Raw genomic sequence first — 19,894 nt, 5'->3', positions numbered from 1 at the left:
GGCTTCTTTATCTTGGGCCCGTTCATCTAGTCTTTTCATCAATAAATCTATTTTGTGGAAAGTATGTCCATCTCCTTCATGGTATGTATTCCTTTTTGTGTTTTCCTTTCCTCCCCTAGCTTTGAATCAACACCATTTTATTGATCAGAGCCGTGGCTCCATCAATCATCAGGGAAAGGAAAGCGCTTCCAGCAGCAGCGTCGAGGTGGCCCCTAGACATGGGTATTAATCCATCATAAAATTTTTGGAGCACTAACCAGTTTTCAATCCCATGGTGCGGGCATGCTTGGATGTAGTCCTATAGCCTTTCCCATGCCTCAGGAATGGTCTCCATGGAGCTTTGTTGGAAGTTCAAAATTCATCCCCTCAGGGCATTGGTTTTGCCCATGGGGAAGAACTTGGTGAGGAATGTCACGGAACATTTGTCCCACGTCTTGACAGCTTCCTTTTCGTTGTAAAACCACTGCTTTACCTTCCCTAAGAGGGAGAACCGAAACAAGCAAAACCTGATGCTCTCAGGTGCGACATCCTTGATGACGATCATGTTGCATGACTTGAGGAAGTGTTGGAGATGCATGTTCGCATCCTCGCTTGGCAAACCATGGAATTGGTTTGCCTGTACCATCATGATGAGGCCAGTGCAGAGCTCAAAGTTCCCATCCCCAACGTTGACAGCGGGCCCAATGGGCACATTCACAACAGTGGGGGTGGAGTAATCACGGAGGGTCTTGGCCATGATTGGAGTAGCGGATGGTGCGGGGGTGACTGGTTTGACTGTCGGAGGAGTAGCAGAAGAAGAAACGGTACGAAACCGTTTCTTCCTTAGGATTGCCTCTGAATTTTTGATGTAGTTTTCTGATAGTTTATAACCGATCATACACTATCCTATTTTCATCCATAATAGGAGAAAACAAGCAAAGTTACCCTGCATAAACAATGGCTACCTTACATGCATATTATCATGAACGTGTCCTAATAGATTCTTTAATCAATATGCCTTCCTCGGCAACGGCACCAGAAATGCTTGTTGGTATTTCTTAACGTCACTACTAAGTACGAGGTTTGAATCCATCCTTAGCAATTGTGCCAGAAATACCTTGTTGGTACTTCTTAGCAACGTAACTAATGTGTAGCCATGCTACTATGAAATAGCCTTGATAGTTTCATAACAATTTTAGATATTTATCCGCAAGCGCACAGATCTATCTTTGGAGCATTTCACCTGGAAGTATTCATGGTATCGTTATTTATATTTTCCCAAAGAAAGGCATTTGATTAAGAGTCTAGTATGGATATGAACTTGAATAATAATGCTTGTAAGTACATCAATGCTTATAACAGGGGCAAGAATAGTAATTCCAAGATAGTGGACACACACTTGGCATTCCTCAAAGGATAAAATAGAAAAGAAAGGATAAAAGAATAATCATAAGTCGAGTAGGCATTGATCTAGTGTAGTCATACAAAGATTAGTTCATAATTATACAAATTACATAATTAGTTTTAGGGCTAAGTGTGAAGCAGGTTGGGAGACCCCCGAGTGCTGGTCTGCCAACAGCCTCATGTGACAATTTAGACTCCTACACCCTAAACAAACATTGGGGATTATGAAGGACAGACAGGACTGTCACCACCTGCCACCTATCCCTCAACCGGAGAGAAGGACAATGAATTCACCTATCTCTCCATACCCATGCACCACACTTGCGTATACAAAAACTAGCCAAATCCCCTCGAGTCCCCAACCCTACGGATTGATAGGTAAAGAACTTGGGCACACCTGATGGCACGATGAATTGCTACCTCAACTTAGCTCTAATTCCGATTATATAAGTTATATGATTATTTAAGCATAAAGTTAAGTGTGCTACTCTCATGACACATAAACTCTGCACTAGTTCATATATCAAGATCATAACACAATAACTATACACTAGTTTATAAGTATGACTATAATAAAGTGAAGACATGACTTTGGAAGAACCCATATTGATATTCATACCAAGACTCTCTTCTTCCTAGGAGCCAAGCCCTCCAAGGTGGCTTTGCCTTGCTCTAATACAACTAAAAGGTAAAATTAAAGAGAGAGAGAGTGAGGTGTTGCTCAATGTGGTGTGTCTTTAGAGAGGGGGGTACCCCTCTACTTATACAGGTGCATAGGTGGTGCTACGAGCTATAATTGGCATGAGGACTAGCTCCCACCGTCTTAGCATGGCTCCATGCCACTGCCATAGTAAGGAGGGCCTCAACAGCGTCGGTAAGGCATCGGGCGCCCCTAGGGGTTGGCCGCCCCTTGATCGTGGCCTCTCGCCACTGCCTTCACCTGGCAAGCCATGGGCTGGACCAGGATTACTTCCCCATGGGGTTTTGCCCAATTTGAATTGATTTGATGGGTGTTTCCCTTGTTCCTTTGCACAAATCAGCGTCAGAAAGTGCCTTTCGGTGAATTATTCCATATATTTGTGTTTATGACCTGCAAGATAATGTTCTCCAAATACATGTGGAACTTGATTAATTGTAAATGCATATTTAATTAGGATTGCTAATTTCTCCTCTTTTTTGACTTATTTGGTGGTCGGATTTGATCGATAGAGACCGCCAACAACCATCAAGTGTGCATAGAGTAGCATCATCATTGGCATCACTTGTGGCATCATCATCATCCTTGTGAAGTGATCTTGTGGTATGATCATCATCATCATCACTTGACCATGAGGTGGAGCAATCTTCCACAATCACCAAGTTGTGGTTATGCTCAACATCCTCATACAACTCCTCCATAGCCTCATCATCATCATCATCATCATTGGAGACCATCTCATACTTCTTGTTGAGATAACTCCAAATCTCATGGACGGTCTTCAAGTTTATGATCTCACCAAATATGCAATCATCCAAAGATCTATATATGATGTTAGTAGCTTGGATGTCGAGATCTAAGCATTTCTCTTGTGCTTGAGTTAGATTCTCTTCATCCAACACATGAGAAAAGCCTAAATCCACCATCCACCACATTTGAGGGCAAATAAACTTAAAATTGCATATCATCCAATTTTTCCACCGTGCAAAGTGTGTGCCATCAAAAATATGTGGACAATCAACTTCTAGCCCATAAGTCGCCATCCTCTCAGGTCGGTGAAGACCACAAATGAGAGACCAAGCTCTAATACCACGTATAGGGTCAAGATGGTAGACTAGAGGGGGTGAATAGTCCTTTCTAAAATTGATCGCACCGGCTAACCGAAACAAATGTGGAATTAAAATAATCGGACTAGCCAAGACTACACCCCTCTATCTAAGTTATCAAGCACCTTAAAAACATCCTAAACAAGTAACTAAGGTGCTAGGCTAGCTAGAGTCTCCTAACCAATTCTAGGAGCAAGGTCACACAAACCTATGCCACTAGTACTTCAAGCACCAGAGAGCTCCTACACATGCTAGTAGCAAAAGCACAAAGCTCCTAAGCTCACTAGCAATGCTCAATAACAAGGCAACTAAGGCCAAATTAGAGAGCTCAACTTACTTAGCTACACAAACTAAGCAAAGCAACTAATTTACTACAAAAGAAAACTAGCTACATAAGGGAGCTACTTCTATGCCACATAGGCAGGAAGGAAACTAGCAAGCTACACAAGCTAACTAATTACAAGAGCAACTACATAAGCACAATGTATATAAATGTAATTACAAGCTTGTGCAAGGATGATGCAAACCAATTGGAAGACAAGGATGACACGGTGATTTTTATCCTGAGGTTCACTTGGTTGCCACCAAGCTAGTCCCCGTTGAGACAAGCTCCAAGGTTGTCACCGGTCCTCTTGCTAGTGGTGACCCGCAAGTCACACTCTCCCACATGGAGTGCTTACCACAAGCACTAACACTTGACACGGGCGGACCACTTGTCACCCTTCGCATCTCGCTCTACTAGAGTTTCTCTTCGCGGCTCCCACGGGACGAGCACAGCACCCCTCACAATCACTTCTCCAGAGCACCACACATCTTCCTTGCGCGCTTCGACGGAGACCACCACCAAGCCATCTAGGAGGTGACAACCTCCAAGAGTAACAAGCACCACCGGCTTGCAACTCGATCACCTAGTGCCACTCGATCACTCTCACAATGCAATACCACTAGAATCACACTCACACTCAATCGGAAGATCACTATCAAGCGTATGTGAGTTAGAGGGCTCCCAAGCACACCTACACAAGACACCAAGGCTTAAGGGTGCTCAGCAACCAACCCAAGGCCAAGTTCCACCTCTATTTATAGCCCCATAGCCAAATAGAGTCATTGGAGCCTTGGAGCATTTTTCTGTGAGGGCACCGGACATGGCGGTGCACTCCCAATGGTCAAATTCCAATGGCTAGAAACTAGCTGTTGGTTACCAGATAGGGTGGCGGTGGCACCGCCCTAGGGGTGGTGGTGACCACCCAAGCCAACCCCGTGAAGACCCTGGTCTCTGGAAAAATAGGGCGTTGCACCACCCTAGGCACGGTTGTGCTTAGGCGGTGACCAACCCCACTTTAGCTGCTCTCGGGAGAAAAGTGGTGGTGCCACGGCGGTGCACCGAACAACCACTGGCGGTGCCACCGCCCTCCCCACGGCGGTGTACACCAGACACGGCGGTGACCACCCCACACACCACTACTCAGGACTGAGGCTAGGTGGGCACCGCCCTAGGGGTGGCGGTGCCACCGGACAAGTAATGACAGTGCCCCCCTGGGGCACCAGCCAACTCCTTTCTCTCAGCGTCCACTAGCCGATCACCGCCATAGGGGTGGCAATGCACTAGACAGGGGGTGGCAGTACTCCCAGGGCAGCACTCAGAACCTAGTTTTGCCTCACCTTTTGACTTCACCTTTATAAATGTGCCAACTCCACCAAGTGTTTACCAACTTGTGCATGTGTGTTAGCATTTCACAAACATTTCCTAAAGGATTAGTCACTTAATTCACCATGCCACTCAATCCTAATACGTATGCAAAGTTAGATCACTCGATTGGCACTAGATGACCGATATGCAAACAATTTTGCCCCTCTTGATGGTACGGCCATCAATCCTAAAGCCGGTCATAAACTTCTCTACACACCTATGACCGATGAAATGAAATGCCCTACAAAAATACATTTGTCTTGCGCATTCCATTCTATCTCCTCCATTGTTGATGCAACACATGCACCAACCAATTAGATGATATGATCCACTTCATATCATCACGTGACCTTGTTGGTTCATCGATCTTAACCTCACTTGCTTTTCACCGTTGCCTTTGTCCATCAGCGCCAAGTCTTGCTCAAGCTTCACCGCCACGCGGTCCATTGCTCCAAAGCCTCTAACTTGCCCTTCATGCTTGCAACCGGTCCATCAAGCCAAGTCTTGTCTTGATCTTCTCCACCTTAGTCACATGACTTCATGTCATGTCTCATATGCAATGAGCTGCTTTATTACATGTGTAAGCCTTGCAACATATCCAAGCCATTTCACCTCCATGGCATAGGTTGCTCACATATGATGTACTTATGGACTAATCACCTGTGTATCTCACTCAAATACATATTAGTCCACCTAAAATTGTCACTCAATTACTAAAACCAAACAAAGACCTTTCAGTCTCCCCTATCTTCGCTGACTCATGCGCATGCTAGCAGCCATGCGCATCTTCATGATCAGCCATGATCCTGACAACAACCCTGGCGATGATGATGCCGTTGTCTCGTATCAGCTCACCTCGACATCCTACCTACTCCTCACCGGTGGTGATGATGCCTCGTATTTCACCCTATTGCCTACCATTTACCCGGTCATCCAGCAGGGTCTTGTATCCCCCATGTTCAGCATGAGCGACTGGATGAAGCACCACCACACACCTGCCATGCCTCTCTATGAGATGGTGCACGGCAAAGTCGCGTGGTAGTGCATACAAGGCGCGTGGTAGAGCCAGCTTCTATGACTCCATGGACGCCCATACCCGCCTTATCATGCACGTCGTGCTTAGCGAGCACTATGTCAAATATCATTTCTAGGGGCGGCTAATGAGCATTTGTAGAGTCGGTTAGGCCAACCGCCCCTACCATACCGTCTCTACAAATCATGCATTTGTAGGGGCAGTTCGCAGACCGCCCGTACAAATCGATTTGTAGAGGCGGCTGGTGTTATTAGCCGCCCCTACAGTGCATTTTTCGCCAAAAAAATTCAAATGATATGGCACCGAATAGTGACACTACATTGAAGAAAGTCGTATACTGTATAACAGATGCATGATCGCCATCACAAACAACTTTAGTGAGTAAAGGAAAATAAAGGATAGAGAGAGATATAAGGTGAAACTTTGGACAGAAAATGATATGGAAACTCCTACATTGAGCATGGTAGCTTTGGGAAGATGCAAATGTCCCACAGTTAGGCGGCAACATATTAATAGAGTAATTGGAAACAGATGCCCGTTGAATTCTGCACTAATTCATTGTCACCTCAGTGTACCTGCAGTGATGTCACTTCGAAGAGCGCCCAAAGGGGAGGAAGCAACTAGTTCATTATAGATTGCTTTTGTTGGTCGATGCCTAGCAATCTGCAACAGAACAACACACACACATACAAAACTGGATCAACTAAAGCAACTAACAATCATATGTATACATACATCAACATGGATAGAACACAATATAGATATACAACTATTGTCATGTTACCATTGTAAAAACGCAATGGGATCAAAGGAAAATCATCTAAACCTGTGAATCAAGGTTCACTTCAGCACCGGCACCAAATACTGCATCTCCTTCCTCCATAGCTCCCATCGTTTTTATGGCCTTCATCTCCATCTCATCAGGTACTCTTGCCTTTGCTTTCATGGCTTCCTGAACTTTCCTTTGATGCTCCAAAACTACAGCTTCACGTTTTTGGTCCTAGAGATGATTAAAAGCATTAAGTATGAGTTGCCAACATCATTCTAATTTTCTAATCAACTCATAATATGGAGTCCAGTTACTAACAATCTGTACTTGACAATTAAACTACTCAGTTAACTGCACTGCAGCAAATAAATAGTACAGTTCCAATCATGTTTCTGTTAATACTATTAGAAATAGAAACACAGGACTCTACCATCTCAGCTTTGTCCTCTTCATGATCAATTGCATCTTCATCTTCATTGCCATGCATTAGCTGTGGAGAGAAGGATCCATCTTCCTCTTCAAATTGGTTTTCTGTGTGCTGAGGTATAGGCTCAGGCGAATATCACTTATCATCTACAAATAGAACATACATCATAAATCACTTCATTATCTTGGAAACATAGTTGATTGAGTAATCAGAAAAGAAGGTAAACCTTCATCCTCATGTATCTCATCCTCTAGTTTATTATCATCTTCTTTCTCAGATTCCACATCATGTTCAACAGCACCAGGATGCTCCAGTCGATGTAAATGCTTCCTTAGGATAGAAGCATGGATCTCCCTCAGGCAAGCCTACGATGCAAATAAGCATTTTTTGTAAGTATAAACTGCAAAATCAAAATTCAGAAGTTCAATGCAATAGCGTAGCTCTAGATTATAAAGGATTACTGTAATAAGCCTATACATTTTATACATCTTGCTCACAGTTATCCAGGAAGAAGGTAATATTGTCATGCATCTTAATGCCAACAAGTTATTCAGGAAAAAGGTTAAAGAAAATGACATGTACCTCCCAGTACTTAACATTTGTTTGGCTTTCCTTGTCCAGATCAAGATGCATCTTAATGTCATCACGTAGCTCTTCCATTGCTTTCACTGTTAATCCCTGATATTTTACAAAATACACATATATTTCAGGAAGTGCTAAGTTATAAAATGCATATCTTTTGAATGCACTGTATGATGGTGTCAGAATATTATACAATAGCTGGCTTTAAAAACCATATAGAAAATTACACAGGTAAGTGCTGCTGGGACAGCTCTTTTTTTAGTTGAATTACAAGGATGAACAAAAGATGCTCACCTTGAACACCAGATAGGGCTCATTTAACTCAATGTCAAATTCATCTGAGAAATTAAGATTCTTAAGGAGAACATCAATAGGCTTTGTACACCCCTCCCGCAACCTGTTCTCAGACCTGACCTTGCTTTGGTCAAAATGAAACTGCACTCCAAATGAGAAATGCTAGATAAATAACAATTCCATATTAACTCCAACACAAATTGAATAGTGTTTGTCAGGTTTTAAGATATTAACCTCTTCATCTTTCTTCTCCCAGTCTTGAAACTCGGCACATGCTCTTTCTCTAGCTAGCAATGCCTTCAAAATGGCAAGTACATGTATTTAATTCCAAATGCAAAAACTGTCTAAATGTAATAAATGATAGACATAAACTAACAAAATTATTGTAAAAGAGATTTATGATCATCAAATACAAACCATTTCCTCTTCATGCTGTGCCTTTTCAATTGCTCTTTCTTCCCTTCTTTTCTAAACCTTCTCTATTTCAGCCTACATTTGACAGAGCGAATATAACAATTAGGCACTGCAAAGATGAACCAGATCTAGGGAAGATGAACCAGATCAAGGAAAGATGAACCAGATCCTAGGTGCTCGGTTTCGTGCAGCAGGAAGGGAAATAAAGGGGCCGGCATACCTGGGTGCTTGTTGCCGGTGAAGGGCACGACGAAGAACTGAGCACAGTGGCGGTGGCATGGCATACGCGCCGATGGGTGGCCAAACCCTAGGACGGCGTGGCCGCGCCAGGGGCCATCCGCCTAGGTCGACGTGCCAGCTCAGGGGTCGGAAAGAAGGCCGCGGCATTCGGAGGAGGCGACCTCGCCGGGGGGCGACGACGGTGCTATCCGACTCCAAAACACGTTACTCCCAAATCTAGAAACTCCTCTACACCGTCCTCATCACCAAGAGGAAGCTACGCCACTACTTCGAGTCACACCCTGTGATAGTTGTGACATCGTTCCCCCTCGGCGAGGTCGTTCATAGCCAGGATGCCACAGGAAGAACTACGAAGTGGGCACTCGAGCGGATGAATCAGGGCATTACTTATGCCCCCCGAACAGCGATCAAATCCCAGGTGCTGGCTGACTTCATCGCGGAGTGGACCGAGGTCCAGATGCCACCAGTAGTCGTTGATCAAGAGTACTAGATGATGTACTTCGATGGATCACTGATGAAAAGGGGCGCCGGCATGGGACTAGTCTTCGTATCACCCCTCGAGGTCCGCATGAGGTACATGGTCCGGCTCGCCACAAGCTCTCCCCGCCCTAGGAGGGGCCGTACGTCGTCGCGGAAGTACTCTGCCCAGGCGCATAAAGTTAAAAACCATCAATGGCGAGGTCTTCACCAACGCCTGGAACATTGAGCAGCTACGTTGTTTTTACCCTTAAATAAACGCATGTTTCTTTTTATCAATTTTTGTCTTTACAAAAACCCGATCTTTAGTGACATCCGACCCCTACAAATTGTGAGGGGCCGGACCTCACTCGGGGGCTGATACAAGTACAAGTACGTTTATCTTGCAAACACTTCCTGTATTATCTTTGAAAACTTTATCTAAGTTTTCCGTTCTTCTCGTAAACAAGTCCTAAGGACTAAGATTTCGAGAACAAATTCTGAGTACAACTGGTAGGGCTATGAGAGACCCACGCCCTAGTGGCTACAACCTCTTTGCTCACCAGTGTGATCAGAATTAATTCACCCGCACTCCTAGTTTCTTACAACTTGGGCCACGAGAAGGGTCGGAGGGCACCGAAACCTCTTCTCCAAGAAGAGGAAGCTGAAAAGCTGTTTGCCATAACAAAAGAGTCCAATCGTCGACCGGAAGGTCTACCCGTAAGAACAGGCGCCTGCTCATCAGCTTCTTTGGCCCACCTCTCTGACCGGAGCACTCGCTTCAGGCACCAGCCGTCTCCAAGCGATCTCTCTAATCGGAAGGCTTGGCCCAAAACACTACTTCTTGCTCCGACCCCACGACTCCGACCCCATGACTGGGGCTCATGGGAAGCCTGCTCACCGCTCTTCTCCAACCGGCGCACTAAGGGCCGACTGGAGCCATCCGACCGGGCTCCCTGTTCGGAAGGAACCAGAAGACGTGCGGAGAAAGGCAAGGGGCCGCTAGAAACTCCCATACGGCATCAAGAAGTATTTGCAGTTTTACTACATGTACTACTATAGCCGTCGCGCCAAGCTCTCCATTGGTAACGTCTAGGCATGTACACGGGCCAGTTCATCTACTGTGGCCGCCGCACCACGCTCTCCATCGGCAACATCCTACCACGCCGTAGGATCTTCGAAGGCACCGTCATCTGCAACGTCGAGCACCGCGCCGGCGAATGTGGTGCCCCTCCACTGGGGCATTCAGGGACTACGCCATCATCATCAGCTCCAACCCCGACAACGACGTTGGGACAGGAGGCGCTTCCCACCGAAGGAAGGCCGCAACGAACGATGGCAAGGTCGATGATGCTCGGCGCCCTCCAGTGCCCCACCTCCATCGGTGGCGGTGGTGCGCCCATAGCAAGGGTGGCTCGCACCATCTCATCTACGTGGGACGACCTCCAACTCAACATCGCGCTCCAGATTCACAAGCAAACCTGTGAGTTGTTCTCTCCCTCACATCACCCTCTCTTACTCAGGAACCGCCGCATTCGGTGGAAAGGAAGGAGAAGTGGTGGCGGCTCAGAGGCTGGCTAGGAATGGGGCGAGAACTCCTCTCCCCCTCCCTATTTAAATAAGTGGCACAGTAGTAGAGGAAAGGCGAAAGAACATCACCCAGGCATGGCCCACCACTAATGCGCCCCGAGCGCAAGAACCGGGGCACGCTCACCTGCAGGCAACTCTCCACTTCCACAGGCAGGCCCATGGAACAACCCAATGATGGAACCTCCCTCTAGGGGGAGTCCAACGGGCCTCCTGAGTTGATCGGGCGGCCCAGGCAAAACAACGAACGAACGACCAATTGAAAGATAAGTACCCCTGTTTACTTACTTTGAGTATTAAATTCTTTACTAGGCCTCCGACCCCAGCAACGGTAGGGGCACGGACATCGCTCAGGGGCTGTCGAGGGCGCATGTTTGTTTAAACACCCTCTTAGCCTGACCCCTCCTTACGTTTGGGAAACCAAAAGCACGGCATGTGGGAATACAACGATGAGTACAACTGGACGAACCACCAGACCCTACGCCCTAACGGCTACGGTGTTAATCGCGTTCACAATTCCTCACACTACTAGCCTTAGCTCCCGCCTTCCTGAAAGGAGTTTGGAGGGGTCCGCCTATAGAGCCCCTTCGGGGGGAAGCTGACAGATCGCTTAAAAGTCAATCGTATGGCTCAGATTGCCACCGAGAGATGGAAACAAAAAATCACGATACTTATGCAGGTTACGCTGGCCTCATCGCAAACATCGGACCCGAACCTAGCATGGACATGTCTGGTAGGAGCTTCCCATGGCTCATACCACCAAGGTAACGTTACCGACCCCTGCTTTCATCTCGATTAAACTATATGTTAAATTCATGCATTCAAACATTGCATATGCAAACCCGTACATCTCAATGCTTCGTGTCACATCACGAAGCGGTAGCCGCCTCATTCAATATGAGCGACACCTGACCGGGGTTCGAAGGTCGGCCCACGAAGGGCTCGAGGCCACCTCGTGTCAAACAGAGCTAGGGGAGAAAAACCGAAATGAGCCCCAACGGCCTTGCCCGACCCCATTCAAAAGCGGACAGGGACATCTTGACCTTTCTCGTTCGATTCTAACCTCGAGCCAGACCCATAGAATCTCCATCGAGGAGAGGCCAACAGGCCACCTGAGCCCAACAAACGGCTCGAGCATCTACCAGGAGGTGGGTTCAGAAGTAGTGGAATGCCACATGAGGGCTCTGCCGACCCTGTCAGCGAATGATGGATTCGGATTCCACACGAACATACCCGTTAGAGAGCACATTGAGCGCGACACTCAAGCCATCGAGGCAAGTGTCGTCAACTCAGCCCCTCTGGCCATGAAAACAGAGGATAGGGTAGCACACGAAAACATAGCCGACCCCTAGCAGACCCTCAAGGGCTCGGGGGCTCGAGCCACTCGATCCAAGATCGAGAGACCAAGGTTTGATGGCTGACCAGCGAAGGGTCTAGGGCCGCCTCACGTCGAATAAGAGCTAGGGGAGAAAACACAGATGAGCCTCAACGGCCTTTGCCCGACCCGCATTAAGGTGAATAGGGTCATCTTAACCTTCTTGTTCAAATCCAGCCTCTAGCCAAGCCCATAGAAACCCCATTGAGGGGGAATTTGTTGGAAGGCGGGCCAAGGAGTAGTGGAATGCCACCCGAGGGCTTCGCCGACCCTGTCGCGAAGCAAACGGGATCGGATTCCATCCGAACATCCCTGTTAGCAAGCTCATAACGCAAGGTCATGCAGCAATCATCAAAGTCCTAAGGTAAGGGGTACGAGTAAATACAAATGTAAGTTCGCCTCCCTCGCTCCGGTCTCCTGTAACATCCGACCCCAGCAACCACAAGGGGTCAGATCTCACTCAGGGGCTGATAAAGGTATGAGAACCTCCTTTCTTTTCTTTTTGAGAAAATATTACATTTGACCTCCTCTTCACATCAAGACCAGGGGCAAGGTTCGGTGGAACAGACTGGTAAGACCGCAAAAGGCCCATGCCCAGACAACTATGGTAATTTTGCTCACTGGCACAATCAAGTTTCCCCTAAAAAACCTTGGGCCCTATGGTCTTAACAAACGGAAGGGTCGATAGTCTAAATCTTTTTCATCGCAAAAAGAGAAGGTAAGATCAAAACAAACGAAACGAGACTTACGCAACCATTTCCAGGACACAAAAGCACTGACACTTGTTCACATGTTACAAATAAGTGTTTATCAAACCAATTCCACTAACTACTTCCGCGAAGGGAGAACCTCTTCTTTCAGCTTGTCCGCCAGGTTCCGTGCAAGGGGAGCCACCGCCTTCTCCATCTCATCAAGCTCAGCGTCTTCATAGACAGGTGTGAAGCCTTGGCTCATCAACCCCAGGTTGATCTCCTGAGCATAATGGGAATGGGCGATAGTGAAGGCCTGGGTGATCTCGAGGCAACAGGCGCTCTCCTCAAGCTGGCCCACACGTGCCGTGATACTAGTAGCATGGACCATGAGGGAACCAGCCCCCTCCTCTTGCGTCACCCGTAGGTCGTCATAGACCACCAGGACAGTGAAAGATAGGCGATCATACTCATCACCTTCGACTTGAAGAAGCCCCCACGCCTCGGCGAGATCGGCGCGCAGACCAGCAGAAACTTCCTCGGCATCTAGCCGTCGAGCCACCTCGACTCCAAGATCCGCCCGGCGTGCCTCGGCCTCCCGACGCGCTTTGTCGCACTCTCAGATGGCCCAATCGACCACCATGGCATCCTGGTTCGCCTTCTCCTGCAACGTCACGGACCTCTCCTCAGCCTTCAGCTTGAGGTCCCACTCCGTCTACAGCTCCGCCAGGAGCTCGCTGGCCCTAAATAAAATTCCCACGAATGGAATACCACGTTTCCCTTAAAAATATCCAATTGACAAAAAACCAAGTCTTACGGCCTTACCCGCGCTGATACTACCCCCCGGGCGACTCTACTCGAATCACCCAGGGGCTAGGGGCTACACCCATTGGGTGCGCTCACGTGCACCCTCTGGCGAATTGACTCTGACGAAATTGAATACATCCCCCGGGCGACTCTATCCGAATCACTCGGGGGCTCAGGGGCTACTGTCAGGGACCTAATACCGGGGTACCTAAGGAGGTGGAACTAATAACCATCGAACGTTAAAAACTTCTGGACAGACAATGGCGCCGCTACATTTCTTGCCCGAATGATGGGAGTTTGGTTCTTCCTCGCCTGACGCCTCTGGGCCAGCTCCGCCTCGCCCAAGGGCTTAGGGATAGACTCCACCTTGCCCGACCCCTGAGGTCTAGGCTCAGTCTCGCCCAAGGGATAAGGGCCAGCTCTGCCTCGCCCGACCCCCGAGGGACGGGCTCGGTCTCGCCCGAGGGACGCCCACAGCACTACTTCCTTCTCCGACCCCATGACTCTGACCCTACGACCAGGGCTCATGGGAAGCCTGCTCACTGCTCTTCTCCGACCAGCGCACTGAGGGCCGACTGGAGCCATCCGACCGGGGGCTCCCCGTTCAGAGGGAACCAGAAGACGTGCGGAGAAAGGCAAGGCATGGCTCATAAGTCAAAACCACTAAACCAGAGTCCATACCCTGCGCCCCAATAGGAAAAGTACTGCCAGGGAATGACGGGATGGGTGCTTTAGACCCTTTTAGGTGTAGCAGAGCCTGAACAGTGTTGTGGGCACGTGCTCTTTGCCCTATAGAGTTGTAGGTGCCGCCTTCAGCCCTCGGGCATGAAACCCGACATAGACATACGACAACCGCTACGGTCTAGAAAAAAGACTCGCGTCCTCCACAAATGACGGATATGCTATCACCACGATATGGTCCCAAGGGAGCGGCACCCGCTTCATGGCCCCTTGGGTCCACCAGATCAGAGTATTCGCTTTAGCCTCCGGACGCCCCTTCGAACAAAAGGCTTTGCCCATAGTACTGCTTCCTGCTCTGACCCCACGACTCCGACCCCATGACCGGGGCTCGCAGGAAGCCTGCTCACCGCTCTTCTCCGACCGGCGCACTGAGGGCCGACTGGAGCATCCGACCGGGGGCTCCCCATTCAGAGGGAACCAGAAGATGTGCGAAGAAAGGCAAGGCATGGCTCATAAGTCAAAACCACTATACCAAAGTCCATACCCTGCGTGGGGCAGTACTCTGTAGCCACACTAACATTCTACAGTGGCATCGACAGTATTTTAGGCGCTTATCATCCTTTCGCACCCACCGGAATGGACAACAAGGCTTGGTAGACGTGAACAATAAGGCTAGGTAGCGTACGCATCCGAGCCCTCTCACTTGTAAAGCCGTCCCCTTCATCTATAAAAGGGGATGTACTTCCTTCAACGAAGGGACCGACTCTTGACGAACAACATACATCACACATAGTCAAGCTGCTATCAGGCTCTTGACATCCTTTCGACCCTTCCATCAGAGACTTGGGACCAGTCCCTCTCACGACCGTTTGTACCCCCTACTACGAACCATTTTCGGTGCTAATAACACGAGCAGCAACAGACTGGACGTAGGGACATTCAGCCCGAACCAGTATAAATCTTGTGTCCATTAGCGCACCATCCGGGCCTAACGTGCATAACTATAAATTTACTTGCCGGTACTTATTCGAAACACCGACACATTAATAATACATTTGTAGAAACATCTCTATCTTCTAATTAGATATCTTTTAATTTAATTAGATATCTTCCAGTTGGTACTCCATCCATTTTAAATTATAAGTCATTTTGGCTTTTCTAGGTGCATAGCTTTTCTCATGGCTTTTGCTCTGCACCTAGATATATAGCAAAATCTATATACCAAAAAAAGCCAAAACAACTTATAATTTGAAATGGAGGGAGCATCTTTTGAGGGGAAAAGAATACAATCTATAAAGAACAGAAATCCCATGAGTAATTAACTGAATTCATAGTATGATAATCTTCAAATTAGATATCTTTTGCTCATAACACCCTGAACCAAAAAAGAAAAAGAGAGATAAAGAGATCAATTATACTTATCTGATGCGTGCATTCTAGTGACCAAAAGGGTGAGGTAGGCTTGGCTGCTAATACACAGTTGCCAGGTCTTTCTAACACCTGCACAAATTGTAAGACAGTTGTTGTGACATGGTTGCTACTTGGTAAAATTACCCTTTTTCCCCATCCATTTGTTTTCCAAAAATATAGACATCAAGAACAAAATCGAAGTAGTAGGTGAAAAGCTTCTACTGATATAATTTTAGTTTATTCAGTCAAAAAGCAACTCAACAGGATGCATAATATCAAAAGAAAACTAGTATGTCAACTAACTAAAATATCATGCGATTGATTACTGGTGGATGCTAATTTAGCATTTGCTAAGCTATCATTTTAGTTTATTCAGTCAAAAAGCAACTCAACAGGATGCATAATATCAAAAGAAACTAGTATGTCAACTAACTAAAATATCATGCGATGGATTCCTGGTGGATGCTAATTTAGCATTTGCCAAGCTATCCCTGGATTACACAACATCCCTTCATGTGCCATCTTGCCAAATGCATGCATCCATCATTGCAGCTTCTAGCTAGCAAGAAGATGAGCACATCTGCCATGCTATCATCATCACTGTTGCAATTAGACCTGTTTTTTGCACCACTAGTACTAAATGATACATCACAAAGTAATTCAAGTGTAGAACTAACTCTTCAAATCATAAATTATTTCAAATATGAAAACCAAATACAGAAATGGCAAGTCCAATCCAATTGCAATAACTTATGGATTTGGGGTTCGGGCTAGAGACTTGGGGATGAGTTCACTATGAATCATGTCAAGTTGTCAACATGGTTCTCATATACTTTCATGCCACAGATATCTTGGAACCATAAATAATAAATTAGTGCCACAGATGCATTTTTATCACAATTGCATAAAAAATCATCCACACCTACAACAAAAATCAAGCTATGTGATACTACGGCTGAATCGGACAACACACAGAAAAGGCATTCATATATGCATAAAAAATCCAACCTAGGGGATCCGTAAACTCAACAGAAATCAAACTGTACTATTGTCCCAAGTTGTTCATAGGTTCATTCACGAAGCATACTACATTTCACTATTATTCATAGGTTAAAAATGGATAATGGGTTCTCAGCAAATTCTACCTGATGCAGCTTGTTCTATAGCAGAAGGGATGTTGGGCATTTTTTTATGATCTTCCTCTTATTAGGAATCAACAGGAGTACAATCTTCAGTCAGCAGATGAAGAACATAGGATGGGGCCTAATGCCACTCACCCATCCTAATGTCATCTGAGACCTGTCTAGCTAGTACATGAGCAACTTCATTACAAGAGCGATTATCATACATCAAGGAAAATTCAAAGAAAGCTGCACTGCGGTCTTTTATCTCTTTAAGAATCGGATATATACTAGATCGTTGAATGTCTACCTCCTCCTAGAGCTTCACCAATTCCTAGCTATCAGTTTCAACCTGCAGACGCTGGACACCCCTCTCTGCAGCCAGCAGTACCCCATCCTTGCAGGCTAATGCTTCCAAATCTAGTGAGTCCAGGCCATACGGGTACCATCTCGCTCTTCCACTCACAAAGCTACCACTATGATTCCGAAGAACAACACCGGTTGTCCCCTGGCCAGTCCTTGGATCAAACGCCCCATCCACATTGCATTTCATGCAACCCGTCGATGGTGTCCTCCATGTTGGTTTAGAAAACTCGGTCGTCCTTTACATAGCTTGTTTGGTGGTCCACCAAAAATCATGGGCCATATCCACCGCCCATTGTATAGCTTTCCGCAGTGGCAGCTGTTGCTCCCCATGGTCTTTCCTGTTGCGCTGTGTCCAGAGAGCATACATTCCAATAATGATGCCACAACGATCACATTCTGAACAAACCTCATCTCGTAAAATATAACTTGCCCAAGTCAAGGGATGTAGTGGAGGGAGCTTCACACCTGTCAAACCTTTTGCCTCGTGCCAGAAACCCCTGCAGTAGTGCAATCCATGAAGATGTGCTTGATTGTCTCCCTTTCGCTTCCACACCACTCACAGAAACCAACTGGTTCAATATGACGACGATTCAGAATATCCTTGGCTGGGATGAATTCATTTAATAACCACCACCAAAAAACCTTGATCTTTGGAAGGACCTTCAATTTCCACATTATCTTCCAAGAATTATCACATGACCCTCCAATTTCTTGCATTATTACTCTAATAATTTGCCATTGACCAAAAATGACATTTATTGCTCATATGGTCCTCCTGCTTATCCCTGATGAGCAATCCCTCATAAGAAGGCCGGAAACAAAGATATTACATAGGTTGGAATTAGAGCCATTAGTAAAAGACATACAAGGATATCTAAAGAAAACTCTTTATTCATAATCTCGGATTGATCCTGAAGAATCTTGTTGAAGACCATTATTTGATTCTTAAGCATTAGCCTCATATAGTATGCCTTGAAAAATAGAGGATTCTATTGCTCGAGTTGTCGCCAAACTGAAAAGAATAGAGAGGAAAGCACCAATTAGATAGCAACTATAAGAGATTTCTTTAAGAAAAATATTAGCCACAAAATGCAAGGATGGAGGTGAGCATTATTGGAAACTCCGAGAGAATCAGCAAAAAAATAGAACTTGATAAGTTAACTTTTCACTACCATGGAGGTGCAGTTTAGCATAAGCACATATTCAATTTCAATGCAAAAACTGCAAAAATATATTTTCAGAAAAAGAGGTTTGTAGAACTAGAATGGTCCTGCCATCCATTTTGTCATTAAGGTAGGATAATGGACCTAAAATTTTTTAGGCACTGAGGCTGACATAATTTTGTGCAGGGATGGATGCTTTTCATTATCCTAGTATATAAGAATATTAAAAGGCACTAACCAAGATTTCTAGAATACATATTTTCCATTGAGTCAGTAAATTTGGGGGAGAACACCTAAAAAATTTGATACAAGGGTGAAGAGAATTGTTTATTTAAAACATTGAACGGAGAGTAAAAGGCTCAGTTGTTGTAAAGCATTATATTTGTAGTGCATCATAATACAAAATCACAGTTGTAACATTACTACAATCTTAAAATGTACTATATACATGCATACTTTTTTGACGAGCTAGTATTAGTAGGTACTTCTGAAAAGAGTATGTATACATACTACTTTACAAAAAGATTATGTATGGTGTATACAATTTTGAGGAGTATTTGTACATCTTCTTACAAGGGAGTAAAAGTATATACTTCCTTTGCTGTGCACATATATACTCACTTTTAAATTTATGAGACTGGTCCATTTACAAAAGCAAGCATTCTCCAGTTGAATGTAGTAACTCTATCTATAATGTAGATGCAAACTGATATGCAATTCTGCGGCATCTACAGGCTGACAAAAGTTATCTAAACTGAACATATATGCATTCACTACAAATGTAGCTTCAGCTATAAACTCTAAACTTGCTACTTCACCGTGCCATACTCATCCCTCATATATTTCGAGCCCTTCGTGAACATCATGATTCCAAACCAATCAGGAAAAATGTTGTCAAGTTATACTATAATGTGAAAAATATCAAATGATACTAATCATGAATCATGGTTATCAAGTCTAGCGACTAATCATGATTAGTCGCTATTAGTCAGGCTGATCGCTGCCATGGCGATCAGCTATGCACTATGGTTAGTCACGATTAATCGCGGTTAGTTGGGCTGATCAGTGCCATGATGACTAGGATCGATTAGACGATTTGATAACATTGTCTTGAATGATAAGGAGAGGATATAAGACAAACAAGCTTCTAATGTCAGTGTTCGTAAATATCAGTATTTTTGTTATAAAAACTAGGTACTTCTAACTTCCCAGCCTTTTTTCAAGAAAAAAATGGACCAATTTTAGTTATGCGAGTTAAAACCAACAAATACAAGATCCAAGTTGGGTAAAGAACTAGAACACCCAGACAAATTCGGTAGTACTAGACACATACAACTCCATATTCTCCAGAAAAGAAAGTTGGACCAAACACCACCATAGGCCAACCGTGCCAAAGAGGCAATCATGCTTCCCCAAGAAAACAAAAACATCACGGCTTTGCCTAACAAGCTGAAACAACCCCAATTTCCGCGAAGGGAAATCCACAGAGTTGAAGTGTAATAAGACCGTAGTAGATCATATTACCCAAATCCCAGTCGAATATCACATCCATACAACGATAATATCAGAGTACAAATAGTGCGGAATTACATAAATTATTACAT

The 19,894-nt window shown here is 45.6% G+C and overlaps 1 non-coding gene and 1 pseudogene across 1 annotated transcript; both read left to right on the top strand.

The window, feature by feature from the left end:
* LOC136479873 (TRIBOA-glucoside O-methyltransferase BX7-like) overlaps positions 1-5,918 on the top strand; it is a 30,224-nt pseudogene extending 24,306 nt beyond the window's left edge.
* LOC136484527 (small nucleolar RNA R71) lies at positions 267-373 on the top strand. Its single transcript, XR_010766048.1, has one exon. It is a non-coding gene; the product is annotated as a small nucleolar RNA R71 (small nucleolar RNA).
* Positions 5,919-19,894: the final 13,976 nt, after the last annotated feature.

The sequence above is a fragment of the Miscanthus floridulus genome, chromosome 9, assembly GCF_019320115.1.
Source record: "Miscanthus floridulus cultivar M001 chromosome 9, ASM1932011v1, whole genome shotgun sequence".
Classification (NCBI taxonomy): Eukaryota; Viridiplantae; Streptophyta; class Magnoliopsida; order Poales; family Poaceae; genus Miscanthus; species Miscanthus floridulus.
Note: the sequence above shows the minus strand (reverse complement) of the source record. Positions and strands in the feature narration are given on the sequence as shown.